We start from the raw sequence: 19,145 nt of genomic DNA on the forward strand, positions 1-19,145 counted from the left end.
AGGGGGTGGCAGCGTGAGGTGGGGGTTGTGCGCGCAGTGGGGAGCGTAAAAGTTGACAGCCTTGAGGTAAGAGCGAGACTAGGAAAGTTGGATTGTGTGTGTCCTGCGCGTGTCCCGACACCCCCAGACACGCAAGGCAGGTTGCAGGGGCTCCACCCTCCTGGGCCGTCTGTATGACTTGATACGGGACTCATGAGGCAAACTTTAATTTGCAAGTACACCTGCATCCGGTGGGATGTTTTAGTTAGAACCAGAAAACTGGATCTCTTCCCCTCTAATTTTAGTAAGCTGAGTTTTCGTGACCAGTAGCCTTATTAATCAAAAGAACTTTTGGTGAGCAGGCAAAATGTCTGGAACCTGTATTGAACAAAGTAAAATACTTTTACAGCCTAATATTTGTAATTATGCAGTGAAAAGAGATCATCAAATTCTATATTCCAAGACAATAACCCTGAATAGCAGGGGTCAACAAGGAATTTTACGTCATTACATCAGCAGCTAGATATATTAATGAAGGGCGCCCTTGCCTTTTCCGAAGCAGATAGCTTCTTGAGAGGAATAAATACCAGATGTAATGTAATAATCCATTGTGGTAAATTTGTTTTTTATTCTGCAATGAAACTGAAAGGGTACAAAGATTTTGGATGACAATCAAAAATCTAAATTTATCCCACAGTAAACCAAGGTTTTAAACCTTAATCAGAAGCAATTAATGTAAGGATCTTCATCGGATAACTTTCATTAATTGTCAAGAGGTTAAAAGAGAAGCAGAATGTCAGATTGGTCTACTCGTGCTGTCTGCCCACACTGACAAACCTCCTTTTATTTCAGGCACTATATGCAGGGGTCACTTTCACGTACAGGAGCCATCCTTCTTTGCCTCCTTGTGTGTTCAGACCAAAAAGCATACCGGGTTCAGTAAAAAAAAAAAAAAAAAAATTGATGAAACTCAATAAAAATACAAAAATTTCATGCAGTACTTCATAGTTCCTCAGTTTACCACATATTAGAATAATAGCTAGTGTTTATTCACCATGTGCCAGCCGCTATTCTAAGAACATGATGTGTGTTAATTCATTCAGTCCTCATATAATCCACAAGGTAGATACCATTATTATCCTTACTGTGGTCTCAGTTGTGGCATAAATAAGCTGTCTTGCCTGAGGTCACACAGTTAGTATATGGGAAGCTAAAAATTTCAAGACTGGCTCAAGAGTCTGAGGAAGCCCTCTGCTATAGTGCCTGGCAGCTCAAAGCTGTGGGGTACATAATTTGTAAAGTGTGTATTTACAGTGGCCCACAAACCTCATCTGTGAGGTAAGTTTCCATCAGTTTAAAGGAAATTCTACAAATGAAGACAGACCACTACTTTTTTTTTGTTCTCCAGAGTAACATATTTTAATTATGAATAAAAACTTTATACTCTTTCAAATTTTATATAATTGGCCTACCTCATTAATTTAAAAACTGCATTATATTGTGTGTAAAAGGAATGATAAATGATTTCTTTTCAGTGACTTTTTCAGAATAGCAAGAACAAAAAATCTGACAGATTAAAAATATGTAAAGCTCGCCAGATGTGGTGACTCACGCCTGTAATCCCAGCACCTTGGGAGGCCAGAGGCAGGGGATCACTTGAGCTCAGGAGTTTGAAACCAGCCTGGGCAACATGGCAAAACCCCATCTCTACTAAAAATACAAAAATACTAGCCGGGCGCAGTTAGGGAGGCTGAGGTGGGAGGATCACCTGAGCCCAAAAGGCCAGGAGATCAAAGCTGCAGTGAGTCTTGATCACACCACTGCACTCCAGCTTGGGTGACAGAATGACACCCTGTCTCAAAAAAAAAAAAAAAAAAAAAAATTAAGGTTTTTATGATCACACCACTGCACTCCAGCTTGGGTGACAGAATGACACCCTGTCTCAAAAAAAAAAAAAAAAATTAAGGTTTTTATTTTACATGCTGGTAAATTTCTGAGTTGTTGCTTTGATTACAGCATAGTTGCATTATAGAAATGTCATCTCTAGCTACTCCTAAATATATTTATGGAATGACCTCAACATATTAGGTTACAATAATTCTAAATTTATACTCGGTCACAATCACAATGATCAATTGGATCTCATTTGGATCTAAAACAACATATCTAGTCATATTTTAAGGACTTTCTGTGTTTGTTCAAATCTACCACAGCTGACTTAGACATCTAAAGCAAATCTAAATAATCCACACAGAGAAACAGAGAATTAGTATGATCTTAAAACACTATTTTCAGTTACTGGTAAGTCATTATGACCAATCCAGAAGTTCAGTCACTTCTCTTTGCTATAGAAACCTTAGTTGTCTCTTAAACCTTTATTCTCATGAAGTAAGTACCGATCTTCATATTTAAGGAATATAGGCTTCGAACAAATCAAAGGTGGCCTAAAATAAATTAAACTCAGTACCTGCTTTCAAATGTCCATTTGTTGGGTTCTTGATAATATTTTATTCTTATTGAGAATGATAGTAAGCTCCAAGGATATATAGAAGCTTCAGGAAAATGTTCTTAGTAAATTGGAAATCCCCTAGAATGAGATGTGGATTGCTAGGCTAGAAGAGCATTGTTATGATATTATGCTAGCTATGGGGTAGTTAGACCGACCTAGTGCTGATTTTCCATACTGGTTGAATGTAAGTGTAACAATCTCTGAAAATCCTATGTAAGGCTTAATGTTAACATTGACCTCTTACTATGTTGTCCTGTGTAAAGAAGACAAAATTGAAGGCACAATTTGGTGGCATGAGAAATACTTCTGTTTCCGTAGCCCCATGCCATGGCTATCTGTGGGACAAGGATCTACCATTAGCTAATCTGAGGTAGAATCCTGTTATATTTACTTCTTAGTGCAAATATGGTAATAGACTACATTTTAGGTTAAATTAAAACTTGGAATCATTGGTTACATATGATTTATATGCAGCCCCATGTGAAGAGATCATAAGACGAAGAAGCCACAGAGCCCACAGAGCTACCAAAACCCTCCACTTCTAGCTCCGTCTGGGTTTGCCTGGCTGAGCATCCAAGGCCCATCCAAATCTGAGAGGCAGTCCAGGCTGTCAATATTTGCAATGAGGTCACGGCTGGGAGAGAACACTAAACAGATCTGCACTGATGTTCATCTTAAGCTGATTAAACTCTCTTGTAGATTGATTCCTAATAGCAACAACCACAAAAAAGCCTTGACTGAATTTTCGTCCCTGGCAGATGCTTAAATTAAACTCCTCACTGCTTGTGACAGCCTACGTGCACCTTCGCACAAGGTGTTCCCTCTGCCTGAAAGGTTCTTGTCCAGATATCCACACGGCTTGCTGACTCATTTCCATCAGGTCTTTACTCAAATGTCACCACCTTCATGATGAGAGCTTTCCTGAACACTTTTTTAAAAATCGTAAGCTCCCCTAGGCTTTTCCTGCTCTTTATCCTACTCTTTTTCCAGAGTACTTATCAGCATCCAAACCATAATATAATTATTTTTAGCTTTGTCTGTCTAGAATAGAACAGCCTTGAAGACTTTTCATCAGTTTTGTAACTGCTGAATCTCCACAACAGTGCTTAGTATATGGTAGATGATCAATAAATATTTGTTTAATGTTGTTAAGAGTGGCAAATTTTAGCCAGTGTTTGTCTTATGAACTAAAACTTGTGCTTTTCCTCAGGAAAAAAAAAAAAATGTAACAGGTGTATCTCTGCTACAAAAGCACAGTCACAGAGTAGAAAAATATCTGATGTGGTTACTGTAAACCACACAGATATTTGTATTGAAGCTGCCATTCAAAAAGACAGAATACCTTGTATTATGGTTGTTAGACCTACTGGCTCCTGGAGGCTCATCAGAGGTTGAAAATGGAAAATGGGGGTCAGGTGTAGTCCCAACTACTGGCGAGGCTGAGGCAGAGGACTGCTTGAGCCCAGTAGTTTGAGGTTACAGTGAGCTATGATCGTGCCACTGCACTCCAGCCTGGGTGACAGAGTGGGAACCTATCTCCAAGAAAAAGGAAAATAGAATTGGCAATGGAGAAAAGGCAGTTGAAAGAAAAGGACAACTGAAATAAACAAACTGAAGAGGATCACTTAAGGAGTGACATCTGCTGATTGGTATTTAGTTCTATCTCACTATTAAGAAGAGCTATTCTCAAGAGGCCTGCGTAAAGGAACTGAAAATAAATGATAATTACGTAGGCAAGACTATTATATGTAAATAATGAAAACTTTGTTTCTAAAAGAAGTTCAGAAGAAGCAATAGTAATAGATATTTTTAACTGGTAAGGTCATCAAGAATAAGTGTACAGTTATTTCTCAAAAATAGAAAACAGTAATGAAAACCCCTGGTTTTTCAGTTTTCATCTCCACAGCAGCTCCAATTGCCAACTATGACGCCAGTGGCACCTCCTATGCATCTTAAGCTGCTGCATAATACTCTCACCATTTAACTAAAAGACTATATTGTATAAAGTCAGCACATTCACAGGTAAAACTTGGGGGCCAAAGAACTATAAATATTCTCTTTCCATGCTGTGACATTCTATTTGTTTTAGTCCCAAACAGGGTATTCATAATTGAAAGCAATAGTAGTCCTATGAAGGGAATATGTTTGATTATCATAGTGTTATTTTTTAATGAGAGTTTCAAGTCATTAAAGTATGTCATAAGTGTCTTCCTATGTGGCCAAATCTTATTTTTTGCCACATGAGTGTGTTGAGGGACTGTTGTTAGGGTGCCATCAATTCATCAGCAGTGCTGGACTAGAGAAGTTTCTTTTTCTTATTTTAAATTTTTTGAAACACAATTTTCAGAGTGCCCTACTCAGCATCTTATTGAAAAGGTCCACATTAATGCCCCTAATAAGCCTAAATGGGGGCTTAGTAGCAACAATACTAGCATCAAGCCATAGCAACTCCTTATCAGGTTACTTATTGAATGTTTGTGAAGTGTCAGACACTGTTTTACACTCTGTTGGGTTTACCTGTTCTCACACTTTGGTAAATAGGAGTAAAAAGATATGCCAAAAAAGCGAAAGCCGTATCTACAGATTTGCCTTACATAAAAAAAGATGTAAATAGAGTATTATGGAAGTGAGGGAAGGGAAAACTCACTTGAGAAAAGGCTTCAGGAAGAAGAGTATGAAGAAGTCATGTAGGTAGGAATGCATAAAACCAAGCAGAAGATGATTGGACAGTCTGTCTTTGGCTGATGGTTAATGGAAGATAAGTCTTGGCCTTTTGATGATACGTCATGGAGGCCCTTGGTTGCCAGGTAAGGCTTGCACTTTATTGGATATGCAGTGAAGAGCTGTTGAAGATTCTTGAATGGGTGGAGAAAACATGAGTGGAGCTGTGCTTTATGAAGATTAATTCAAGAATAGCTTACAACATGAATTAGAGATTGATGGTTGGAAGATGACGTAGAAGGTTTAGAGAATACTCCACATTAGTTTAGATGACATGAGTTAGGGGAATGACAAAGGACATGGAGAGGGAAATAAGGTGAAAGTCATGCTCCTTCTCAGCTGATGATCATGTGGACTTTGAAAGGAGAACGCCAGACAGTTCTGAAGATTCAAGCTTGGATGCCTGAGAAGACAGTCATGGCTTTAACACAACAGGGCAGCTAAGGGAAGGAGGAGGTTTGGTGAAAAGATAATGAGTTCAGCTATAAATAAAATAACCAGAGAATATTCAAATGGAGACAGCTTTTAAATGACAGTGAAGTTGAGAAAACAAGAGATATAGATTTGGGGGCTATCCATGTCCATATGGTAGTTGAAGCCATGATCACAAACGAACTTGGCAAAGGAGAAAAGCATAGAAATAAAAAGAGGGTGAAAAACAGAATTGTGAAAATTTATACATGAGTCATGGAAGAAAAAGTAAAAGAAAAAGAAAAAAAAAAAAACAAAAGAAAACAATACTAGAAAAGAAGGCAGGGCAGAAGTACTCCTTAACAAAACGGAGTTCAGAGTCTCAGAAAATAAGTTTGGTAGATGCTTCATGGGGGCATCTGACAAACTAATATCCCTCTTCTCTGAGAACCAATCCTCCCCCAACACATAGAGGGTTTGGGCCTGACAGCTATGTATGTACAAAATCCTCTGGCCATGGTTGATTTCACCTGAGTTCAACAACTGACTAAAGCTGGGCCAATTAAATTTTCTCCTTTGGGAATTTGAAATTAAGAAATAAAATGTTTTTCTATAAAGACTTGTGCATGGAGTGGCCATTTTCTGTCACGGGAACAGAGAAGCAGAGGAAACCTGCCTTCTTAGAGAAAAGAATGAAGTGAGTTACAGAAAGAAAGAGAAATCAGACCAGGTGACCAGAAAGAGGGAGACAGCCTGAGAGGAAGTTCACTTTCCCATGATGATTATTTTGTTTCTTATGCATTTTATTCAATCCTCCAAAACCACCCCAACTCCAGCCCCATTCCTGCTGATACATCTCCACTATAGTCCCACCATCAAATCGATGATTTTTTCAACATTTGGATCAATTTCTTTTTCCTTTCTGTACAGGTAATACATGTTCTCCTTTCCTATGGAAAGCCATCTTCTCCACTTCTGATTTAAATTCTGTCCCTCTGGTCTCTCAGGGACTTCATTTCTGCAGTTATTATCTCTATCTTCTTCATCATCAAATTATTGATTTTTCCCAGTAATGTTTGAACATACTGTTATGCCAACATTTATTTTAAAAGGCAAAACAAAGATTCTTCTGCCATCCCTTTCCATCTATGGTCCAAATTCTTTGATCTTGTCCCAGCAACACTTTTTGACAGAGATATCTACATGTTACTTCTGATTTCCTATTTAATCCTATTAATCTACTATTTTCCTATTTAGTCTATTCCAATCTGGCTTCATGCCACTGAAAACTGCTAATCAATATCGGCTGTCTCCATACTGCCAGACCCAGTGGGTATTTCTGGGACCTCTTCCTATTCCAGCTTTTAGCAGTTTTCTACATAGCTGGTCAGGCTTACTTCTTAAAAAAAAATATCTTCTATAGGAGTCTAGGACACTGTACGCACCTGTTCTCTTTCCTACTTCTCTAACCACTACTGCTCAGTGCTCTTCAGGTTCTTCCTCCTCTAGTCCCCTCTAAAAATTGGGCTCTATTCTCTGCTTGCTTCTCTATAAACTCTCTTCTTGGTAATCTTAGACATTCCCATGGCTTTAAATACTACAAAATGCTGGCAACTCCTAAATGAAACTCTCCAAGATTCATATTTGTATATCTAGTTGTCTGTTTGATATGTCAAGTCCCCATGAATACTTGAAGTGAATGTGTCTAAAATGGGACTAAAATCTTAATTTCCATATTCCTGCTTTCTCTTAACCTCTGAGAAAATTGTCCCCATTTTTTCCCCATTTCAGTAAATGGTTTCACCATCTATCCAGTTATTCCAAACAAGAAACCTAGACAATACTTTTGATTTCTCATTTTTCTCTCCACCATCACCCCCTCCAACCCATCAGCTAGTCCTCTCATTTGTTCTTAATAAATAGATGTCTAATCCATCCACTTCTCTCCATCTCTTCTGCTGTTACATTAAGTCAAACTACTGTCATCTCTTACCTAATCTATTGCTGCAGCTACTCAACTTGTCCCCCAGCTTCTACTCTTGCCTTCTTTCATTTAGTTTCTACTTATCAGTCAGGGTAAACTTGGAAATATGTTGAGCCACATTTCCTGCTTAAAACCGTTCAGTGTTGGCCGGGTGCGGTGGCTCATGCATGTAATCCCAACACTTTGGGAGGCCAAGGCAGGTGGATCACGAGGTCAAGAGATCAAGACCATCCTGGTCAACATGGTGAAACCCTGTCAATACTAAAAATACAAACATTAGCTGGGCATGGTGGCACGTGCCTGTAGTCTAGCTACTTGGGGGGCTGAGGCAGGAGAATCACTTGAATCAGGGAGGTGGAGGTTGCAGTGAGCCGAGATCGTGCCACTTCCCTCCAACCTGGCAACAGAGTGAGACTCCGTCTCAAAACAAAAAATAAAAAAAAAAAAAGGGGGGGGGGGTTCAGTGTCTCCAATAACGTTGCAATGACATCCAAAGTCCTTAAAATACCTGACTACTTTTGCTCTACTCTCCTCCTCCCCTTTTCAGTTTCAGCCACAATGCCTCCTTTCGCTTCCCCTGAAACACTCCTGCATGGCCTGCATACGGGTGTATCCTCTGCCTAAATCACTTCTTCTACCTCCCTGCTCCTCAATTCCCTTGAAATGCCACGTCTTAGAATGTCCTTCCTGAGTCCTCACCCGTCACTAATAACCTATAATAATTTATCATTAAGTCAGTTTTTTTCCATCTATTTTGGTCATTAAAAGTTGTCAATAGACATTTGTTTACCTCCTAATGGCAAGTCTTTCCTACTAGATTGTAAAGTCTCTGGAGGTAGTGACCTTGTTTGTCTCTTCTGTTCACTGCTTGATCACTTAACACCTATGGAGTTCCTAGGATATACCAGGTGTTCAATAATTACTTGTTATAACTTTACTTGTTGCTGATGGCTTCATCGTTCATTATTCCAGTCCTTGTACAGTCCTACTGTACTTTCTGTGGGAGAGTTTCCTATAGTCTTATACTCAGATCCCTTTTGTCATTTCAATAATTTGAGTAGGTTTCTGCTCTTATATCAAATGACCACTAACTGATGCAGCTTTGGAAAGGGTAAAGTGGTCAGTAATGTCACATGCTGTTGAATGGGAAAGCAGTCTAAGAGCTAAGCAAAAAGCACTGGATCTCATCACTGATCATCTTCAAGCCAATAGCGTTCATAAAATATGGCCCAATCGAAGCCAGATTACAACTAAGTTAACAAGATGGGTAAGAAGGTAGATGCATCATTGCAGAATATTCCTTTTAAGAAGTTTAACAGTTAAAATAAGGCATGATATAAAATGGGATCTTGGGGTTCAGCAGAACCAAATAAAGTACATGTTAGTTTAGTTTAAAAGAAAAGAGAGGCCAGGCGCGGGGCTCACGCCTGTAATCCCAGCACTTTGGGAGGCCAAGGCAGGCAGATCATCTGAGGATGGGAGTTCAAGACCAGTCTGACCAACATGGAGAAACCCAATCTGTACTAAAAATACAAAATTAGCCGGGCGTGGTGGCCCATGCCTGTAATCCCAGTTACTTGGGAGGCTGAGTCAGGAGAATTGCTTGAACCCAGGAGGCGGAGGTTGCGGTTAGCCAAGATCATGCCATTGCACTCTAGCCTGGGCAACAAGAGTGAAATTCTGTCTCAAAAAAAAAAAAAAAGAAAGAAAAAAAAAGGGAAAAAAATGCCTATTGATATACCCATAAGCCAAAGAAGCCAAAGGAGAAAAAAAATCAAGAAGTGTTTGAATGGGGAGGAAGATTAATAGATTTAGTTTCTATTAGCATTAGAGGATTTGATCAAGAGCACAACATTGACAAAAAGGCACAATGTTTCCCCTTCTACTACAGGAAGGAAGGAGGATAAGAAGTCAAAAGTAAGACAAAGTTTTGGATAGAGCAAAGGGAGGTTGAGTGTGGCCACTTCAGAAGGTAGCAAAGTCATCTATAAACCAATTGTCAAGGAGAAGATCAGAATCTCTTGAAAGACTTTTCTGAACCATACTTCCAACCCTTCATTCCATCCCTTACCTCCCTGCCCAAGACTTGCTTTCCACTACCACCATAGCAGACACTCACTGCTACAAAAGGCCATAGTGGCTGATTAAGTGTGCCTTACTTCTTAGATGGTGCTGTGGTTTAAATGTTTGTCCTTTCCAAAACTCATGTTGAATTTTTTTTCTTTCTTTCTGCCCCCACCCCCTCATGCTGAAATTTAATTGCCATTGTAATAGTATTAAGAGGTGGCACATTGAAGTGGTGATTAGGTAATGAGGACTCTGCCTTAAGAATGGATTATTGCCATTATCATGGGAGTGGGTTCACCCCTCTTATTCATTCTTTCTCTCTCTCTCTCTCCCTCTCTCTCTCTTTGCTCTTCCAGCATGTGACACCTTCTGCCATGGGATGATGCCACAAGAAGAACCTCACCAACTGCTGCCACCTTAATAGTGGACTTCACAGCCTCCAGAACTGTGAGCCAGTAAGTTTCTGTTCATTATAAATTACCCAGTGTGTGGTATCATTATAAATTGCCCAGACCATGGTATTCTGTTACAGCAGCACAAAACAAATTAATACAGGAAGGGTGGAGTAGAAAACAGTACAATCAGTGAAGAGTAAGATAGTCAGAAGTGAATATAGGGTTGAAGAGCTCTGGCATCATGAGGAATATGACAAGGAAACAAAACTGTATTTTCCAAACATATGAGGCCATCAGGCATATCTGGGTCCCTTGCTAAAAACACAGATTTCAGTCCTCTTTCCTGGAGAGTCTAATTCAGCTGGTCTGCTGATCAGAGGGTTAGGATTGTATAATTTTTAACAAGTTCCTCAGGTGATCTTTATGATCAGGCAAATTTGTGAAACAGTAGATTAGAAATAAATAAAAGTTTATCAAGTATAATTGCAGGCCCAAAATATTATCTCCATTTTCAGCCAAATACATAGAAACATTGATACCTGACATCAATTCATGGAAATTACCAAAAGAAAACAGCTTTTAAAATTCTACCTGTAGAATTTTTTTTAAGAAAATATCTAAGAGGTCTATTCATTTTACATGATTTGTATCTAATTCTATGGTTCCAAATAATCTACAGTGGTATTTGAAAATATGAGACTGGGTTATAGATTTTTTTAATTATAGCAAATTTCACTGAGGAAAAGGGAAATAGACCTGACTGGCTAACAGTTATTATTTATAATAATGAGTCAGATATTTTAAAGCCTGTTCTGCTTCTAGTTTGCTTAACTCTCAGATTAATAAACTAAACATAGTAAAATCTAGGAATGCAACTTGATCTTATCCATTCCTAACATTTTTAAACAAAATCTTGAGCACACTAGCAGTACAGCGGCTGAGAATAGATTCGGGTCCTTGAAAAATTTCTTTCCATTTCCTCCTAGAAAAACTGATTTGTATTGATACACAATAGTCGCAGCCCAAACTGCTTTCTGGGACCACAGAGCCCCTCTAATTTGTACCAGTTTTTCTCTATTCTAGTTGACCCTGACCATCAGGTATAAATTAGTGCTAAACCAATATTAGCTGATACTTCCCCAGGTGTGGGAAGTGAGGAAACCTGATCACATGAACACACACAACCCTTCCTGGATACATTTAAAATAAGATGGCTATTATTATACCGTGCGGGAAAAAGAATGTTTTTGTTGTTTGTTTTTTAATCAATCTTATGCCACCTAAATTTGTATTAACTTGACATGGTGATATCAGTCATCAGTTAGAATCCATTTTTAGTTATAGATTCCCTATCAACCTTCACACTTTTTTCATTCTCTCATGGGGCCTCCTCTTGCCCTTCCAACTTCTTCTCACCCCCAGCCATGCTATGTGCCTTGCCCCACACCCGTTTTCATTTCTAGCACTACTCAAGAGGTTGCGTGGAGGAGCCCAGGGGAGTAGGTTTACATACCTGCTTTAATTGCTCACCTTGGGTGGAGCAGTGTCCTAAATAAACTTTAGTTTTGCCACAGCACCATTACTCAACAAAGTATTTTTACAAGTGTCACTTAATAATACAAAAATAAATAAGGCACTTAAACTTGTTATTGAGGAAAGAAGCTTTAGCTGCCCACTTTCCATACTCAGGGTCCAATCTTGCTTCACTTGTGCTTAGAAAACTCTTCAGGAGTTTTCTTAAAAGAAAATCAGTTAGAGCATAAGTGCTGTGAGCCAAGTCTAAGTACCTTTACCCTTGAAAGGATTAGTTCCTTTATTAATTATCAATAACAAGGAATTTTGTCATTTTTCTCAATACTTTCCAGTCATAACTATTCATAGTGTAACTATGTACTCAATGCTTTCATAAATATCAAAAACATATATGTGTAGTACTTAGCCATAGATGGGAAGAGAAACAAATGTTCAAAATTCCAAGGAAATGATGTGACTCTGCATGATTTTTTCCCTACTTCCTGGGCTTTATAGAAACTTCACGGAACTTTTATATGCACTTTCAGATCTATGACTTTTTTGTATCACGGCAACAATTCTGTGACATTAGAACATGTATGCTGTCTCCATTTGGCAGATGGGGAAATGGAGGCCCACAACCTTGGCTGGGGTCACAGATAGCACATAAGAGACTACAAGTAGAAGTCAGGTCTTCTGATTCCTTCACTATAAAAATTAGGTGACTTTTTTCCCCAGTGTTTTTTCTTCACTATAAAAATTGCCTCTGTAGCAAGAGCCAGGGATGTAATTGAGAGGCATGGATCTTTTCCACCTTGGTCTGTGAAAGACCTGTGAGCTAATAGTATATGCAAGAGAAGACACTTACTGCCTAAGAGATTGATTACCTACATTCAGGGCAACCCGATGATGCACCCTGATAAGAGAAGGGCCTGTCTAAAGGTCCTAATTTGTTTTAAATATCCAGAGTTCCTGATAGGAAGGCAGGGTGTGGTAATTATATATCTAACGTTTGGCTAATTGTCTCCGTATCCTCACCTTCACAGATGTCTTTCAAACATTGATAATTACAGCTTTCAGACCCAAAGCCTACAAATTCATAATCCACACAGATGACATACTAAAATATACTCAAACTTGTAAGTCTGAAGACAATTTCAGCACTATTGGACTTATATTAAGAGAAAACTGCTTAAAAAGAGGTACCCTTTATTTCTATGTCATAGCTATACTTTACCACATAGATGTGTCATGGTTTCACCTTGATCTGAGGAAGCGCACATAAATTCATTTGCCTCTAAATGTAATCAAAATTAACAAAACAAGTAACAAAAAAGAGTGTGTAGATAACACCATAGGAGTAAAACTGACTCAAATTAATGAAACCAACTTGAAACAATGAAGGAGCTGCTTCTAAGTAAGATAAAGAATCAGAACCAAGAAATAAGTACAGTACAGAAAAGCAGTCATCCTTGTCATGATGGCCTACAAGTACAACCCGAGTTAATTACATCATAAGTTCTTTTTAAGAATTCAAGCCAAGCATTGTGGCTCACACCTGTAATTGGGAGGCTGAGGCAGGAGGGATTGCTTGAGACAAGAAGTTTGAGACCAGCCTGGGCAACATAATAAGACCCCATCTCTAATAAAAAATTTTAAAAATTTGCCAAGTGTAGTGGTGCATGGCTATAGTCCCAGCTATTTGGGAGCCTGAGACAGAATCATCACTTGAGTCCAGGAGTTTGAGGCTGCAGTGAGCTATGATAGTGCCACTGCACTCCAGCCTGAGTGAGATCCCATGTCTGAAAAAAAAAAAAAAAAAAAAAATTAAAAGAAAAGAAGGAAAGGAAAGGAGAAAGAGAGAAACAAGGAAAAAGAGAGAAAGAAAGAAATTAAAATAAGAATCCAGCAAGTTCTTGCTATAGCGGCATCAACATAACAATGAATAAGGTGTACTCTTATACCTTACACCACAATCTCTATCACCACCCAGAGCAATTATAATAAATCCTGCCTAATTTGGGGTCCTATAATTTAGGATGGTCTTACATTTAATAAAGAATTATGAATGTAGACTCTAGAAAAAGTCAAATGATTTAGCTTCATTTAGTTTGCAGAAGAAGTTCAAGGAGGGGTTAGTTATGGCCTTCAGGTATATTTAGTGCCACAGATATTGGTGTTTGGGGATTTTTCATCATAGAAAGAATGTAAGGAAATCAGTTAAAGATTTAAGAGGAACAGGGTAAATAAAAGCATATGTTCAGCATTCACACTGCTATGCACTCTATGTATACTATCTCATGGAATCTTCACAGATACCCTGCAAGACTGATAGAAATCAAGAATGAGGAGGTAGAAAAGTCAAGGTCAAAGTCAAAGGTCAAAGTCCTTTACCTCGTATTTGGTCTTAGGGTCTATTTACTTCCAGAGTCTGTGCTACAGGACCAACTCACTGTAATGCTACATTGGGCAGTGTTATGAAACCTTCTGCTATCATTAAATTCAAGAATAGTTTCTAGAGACATACATCTAGGATAGTGATACAGTCCTGTCTGAAAATAGAAAAATGGACTATATTCCTCTGAGGCCACCTTCAGCCCTGCAATTTTAGATTAAAATTCCGATCAATAGAGCTTTAGTCCAAGGCTTTTACTGGGCACATTTTTTTAATCATTAAAGATCTGAGGCCTATAGCATGAGTAAGACTTTAGCTATTTACATTTAAAGTTTCCTCCGCCTACTTAAATATCCAACATTAAGAAATTAGTCTGATAAATTAGAGTATATCCATATAATGAAATTTTGTGTTATTGTTAGAATTATGTGGAAGAAATTTTAATGACATAAGAAAATGTCGATGACATATCATCAAGTGAATTTAAAAAACCAGAAAAACCAAACTCAACTGTAAAGTATGTTTCTAATTGAATTTAAATATATATTTACATATGCATATATAAAAACAACTGAGAGAACATATGCCAAAGCATTAATAGTAGTTCCCTGTGGTTAATGGGATAAAGGATGACTTTTATTTTCATCTCTGGGCTTCTTTACATTTTTCTAAACTGAACATGTCCTACATATATTACTAGAAAGAATGCTTTGCACATACCACACACACACGTAAAATGATTTTCTGCAAAAGTTTTAAAATTTAGAATAGAATAACATTATATTAGGAATGGAACTTTGTATAGGGTGAGGAAGAATTTATTAAATAGCATAGAGCCCACTGTTAGCAGCAAGCTGTCACTCTGTCCAACACTGGAAATAAAATCAGCTTTTCATATAATTTCTTTCTTTTTTTTGAGATAAGGTCTCACTCTGTTGCCCAGGCTGGAGTGCAGTGTCACAATCATGGCTCATTGCAACCTCTGTCTCCCAGGCTCAGGTGACCCTCCCACCTCAGCCACCTGAGTAGCTGGGACAACAGGCATGCACGACAACACCTGGCTAACTTTTGTATTTTTTGTAGAGATGGGGTTTTGCCATGTTGCCCAAGCTGGCCTTGAACTCCTGACCTCAAGCAATCCGCCCACCTAAACCTCCCAAAGCGCTGGGATTACAGGTGTGAGCCACCGCATCTGGCCATAATTTCTTATTATGCTAAACTATCATATACAACTATCAGAATTCTTTTAGCCCTTGCCTAAAACCCTCTACTCAGAAGGCACACAGAAGACACACAGCTAAGCACATGATACTATGTGTATAAAATGAAAATAATAATCATACCTAGCTCATGGGGTTCTTACAGCTTAAGATGTAAATAAAATCATACTTTTAAAGCTAGGCCTAGCTCAGTGCCTGGAACATAGTAAGCACTCAATAAATGTTATCTTGGTAGTTATGTTCTTATTGTTAGCTAAAGAACAGAAAAATTCTGCAAAAAAATGGTTGTCGATCTAAGAATTTCCTATCAGCCACCTGGCACACATACTTAGTTTTAAAATAGTCTTGCAGTTAATGTAGATGGCATCTAAAGGAAACTTTGACACATTTTAATTATATAGCTCATTTCATTCTCCATACTTATCAACATTTTAATGAGTAATGAAAACAGGAAATGAAGTCATAATATAATTCAATTTTTAAAATCATTTTTCCTATGTTTATATTACCAAAAATGTTTGCAATATCAATAAAATGTTAGAACTCTGTAATTACAATGTTATTTGAATTTTTATTTTTATGTAATTATTTATTATATTTGTCTCTCTGGAGGTAATTTTTAGTTTTATTTGTGATTAAAAGTAGCTTTGAATTTAGCTATGTCCTTTACTGTAATACAAAGAAAAAGCACATCTAAGTTCTTTGCAAATATCATTGTCCATTTGGACACACACACACACCACAGACTTGTCTCAATATATTTTATTTTCTATTTTTTTGAGACAGTCTCACTCTGTCACCTAGGCTGAAATGCATTGGCATAATCTTTGCTCACTGCCATTTCTGCCTCCCAGGCTCAGGTGATCCTCCCATCTCAGCCTCCCTAGTAGCTGGGACCACAGATGTACACCACCACACTTGGCTAATTTTTTGTATTTTTGGTAGAGATGGGGTTTTACTATGTTGCCCAGGCTGGTCTCAAACTCCTTAGCTCAAGTGATCTGTCTGCCTCAGCCTTCAAAAGTGTCGGGATTACAGTCATGAGCCACAGCACCTGAACTCAATATTGTTCTGGGTTATGTCAAGCCTTGTCCAGCTATTCAGAAGGCTGAGACAGAAGAATCTCTTAAATCCAGGAGGCAGAGGTTGCAGTGAGCCAGGATCGCACCATTGCACTTCAGCTTGGGCGACAAGAGCAAAACTCCATCTCAAAAAAAAAAGAGTGTGTGGCACCTCCCCACTATATCTCTCTTCCTTCTGCTCTGGCTATGTGAGGTGCTTGCTTGCCCTTTGCTTTCTGCCATGACTGTAAGTTTCCTGAGGCCTCTCCAGAAGTTGAGCAGATGCCAGCATCATGCTCCATATAGCCTGTGAAACTGTGAGCCAATTAAACCTCTTTTCTTTATAAATTACCCAGTCTTCGGTTCTTTATAGCAATGCAAGAATGGACTAATACACTCATCTAGCTTGTTTTCCAGCTAACAGGTTTATTTTTGGCCCAGGAAGCAGGGCACTGGGGAAGACGGGGAGGTGCTCAGAGGTGGCTCAATAAACCATAATCATTTAGGACACAGCTGGATAAACTGATTCCACCAGTGATGATAGGGTCCCATACGTTCTTACATAGGCTCAGTGTGATTCTTTAACTTAATCAAAATTTCACATTTTCAACATTTATTTTATGTTTCTTTCTGTTTCTATCACATGCTTTACAGATAATCCATTTTAAAGCAAGAAAGCAAGATAATTCAAGGTAAAAATTCAAAGGGGAAAGGATGGGAGTCTATGAAAGGTTGTTCCCTTACCTTCTCCCACTTAGAGCTAATTTATATTTGAGGAAGTAGTGGTTGTATGTATATATTCCGGGTAGCAGTTTACTCTCGTGGATAAATAGGGGATATCTCTTTCTCTTCCCTAGGGAAAAACGTATGACTGCAAATTTGGAAACTAGACAGGATCTGCCAATACAGGGCAGAATGTTAAAAAGAGGATGAATTTTAATTTCAGAAAATTTAGAAGAAAATGGATTTCTCAGGCAACTGAAAGAACATATTTGGATCTATTAAGACTAAGGGAGGCTTCAAGAGAACAGGACTTTGTGTTGGACAGACTATCTGTGACAGGGAAAAAACCCTTTCTCAATGATTAGAGACGAATCAGTTAACTGGCTTGAGTTTCACATTCTTCATCTGTAAAATCTGATGATTAGACTGGCCCAGCAAAAGATATAATACACATAAATCGGAATGAATCTGCATTTTCCAAGCCTGATGAATTTATTAAAACTGAATTAAGTCACTAACTGGCAGCCTGAAGATGCAAGGAAAGAACTGAGTCATGCTTCTTAAGGTAAAAGGGCAGTCTAACTGAGAATTTTGTTATCTCTGAGGACAAATTACAAGGAGATAAAGACACTCAAGATCACATGGAAGGCTTCTGCTCCCACTTAGAGACTGCAATGTAAGGTATGGAAACAGAGTATTCTCTATAGAAACATAAATGTTAAAATATGAACTTGTTTGTTCTCATTTCAATCCAAAAATAAATAAAATGAATTAAATGTCAAAGATAGCCATTCTAATTTGGAACTTCTCTGTTCATAACCTATTATGTAGTGGGTGCTAAAAATCTGTTCATGGTATATGACTGAATATTGTCTATGAAATGTGTAGGTGTTAAATAAATGCCATGGTTTATTTATTATAAGAAACTTTTTACATTTAACATCTCTGAAATGTGGATAAAATTTTATTTTATTTTATTTTAATTTATTTATTTTTGAGATGGAGTTTCACACTTGTTACCCAGGCTGGAGTGCAATGGCACAATCTCGGCTCACTGCAACCTGCACCTCCCCGATTCAAGCAATTCTCCTGCCTCAGCCTCTCCAGTAGCTGGGATTTACAGGCCTCTGCCATCATGCCCGCCTAATTTTTGTATTTTTAGGAGAGACGGGGTTTTACCATGTCGGCCAGGCTGGTCTCGAACTCCTGACCTTAGGTGATCCACCCACCTCGGCCTCCCAAAGTGCTGGGATTACAGGTGTGAGCCATTGCACCTGGCCCTGAAATTTGAATAAAATTTTAAATGAATGGCTTGTTGTTGTTTAATTGGCAGCATCGTTTTTCTTGGAACCACTTAAAGCTTAAAGTTCCTCCTGACAATGCTTTTCCTTTTTGCTCACAAGACCAGACATTCTCATGAATGTTTCTTTAGCATTTTCCAGCTTATCCTAAGATAATTCACAAATATTAAAACATCTATGATGTCCCTATTGAAGACAGTTCATCCAGTACCTCATGATTTGATTAAATACTTCATCAAATCTAAGATACCATCATAAATTGTGCCATTATTTTAAGTGGTGCCAAGAAAAAATCCCTTTGTATTGTGCTAGAATTCAATGACACACTGCAACCCCTGGAAAAGATTCATTTACCTTAATAATGTCCATAATAACAGATATAATACATTTTCTAGGCATTATATTTATCCATGGTTTGACTGTAAAAGGTCTTGTACTTTTAAAAGACCTATAACCTCATAAGATTCATGTAAAGTAAATGTATTTTTTAAAACATAACTAAAGTATTTTTGTCACCCTATTTATATCAGCCCAAAACAGCATCAGTTCTTCAATAAGGGCTTCAGAGAGCTTAAGTTAAAGGAACAAAGTAGTCAATTAGTTAGTACTATGGCAGATTTAAACCCAAAACTTATTGTTTTAAAAAGATGAATATATATGCACACACACATATCATATACAGGTATGTAGATAAGGCTTGAAAGGGTGTGTCAAAAGTTGTTATTTTGGAATGAAAAGTATCTGAGTTTGTTTTTTCCTCATCTGTGTTTCTAAATTTTGCCATAGTAAGCATGTATTGCATTTGCAGTAATTTTAAAAAGCGATAAGTATGATAGCATTTCCCCTCCCCCCCTTTTTTTTTCACAG

The 19,145-nt window shown here is 38.1% G+C and overlaps 1 long non-coding RNA gene across 1 annotated transcript; it reads left to right on the forward strand.

Moving 5' to 3' along the window:
* Window positions 1–32: 32 nt before the first annotated feature.
* On the forward strand, window positions 33–17,637 carry LOC111551088. The gene is made up of 3 exons (XR_002734265.1): window positions 33–66; window positions 10,028–10,126; window positions 17,112–17,637. It is a non-coding gene; the product is annotated as an uncharacterized LOC111551088 (long non-coding RNA).
* The last annotated feature ends 1,508 nt before the right edge of the window (window positions 17,638–19,145 follow it).

This window comes from Piliocolobus tephrosceles, chromosome 8 (genome assembly GCF_002776525.5).
Source record: "Piliocolobus tephrosceles isolate RC106 chromosome 8, ASM277652v3, whole genome shotgun sequence".
Taxonomy (NCBI): Eukaryota; Metazoa; Chordata; class Mammalia; order Primates; family Cercopithecidae; genus Piliocolobus; species Piliocolobus tephrosceles.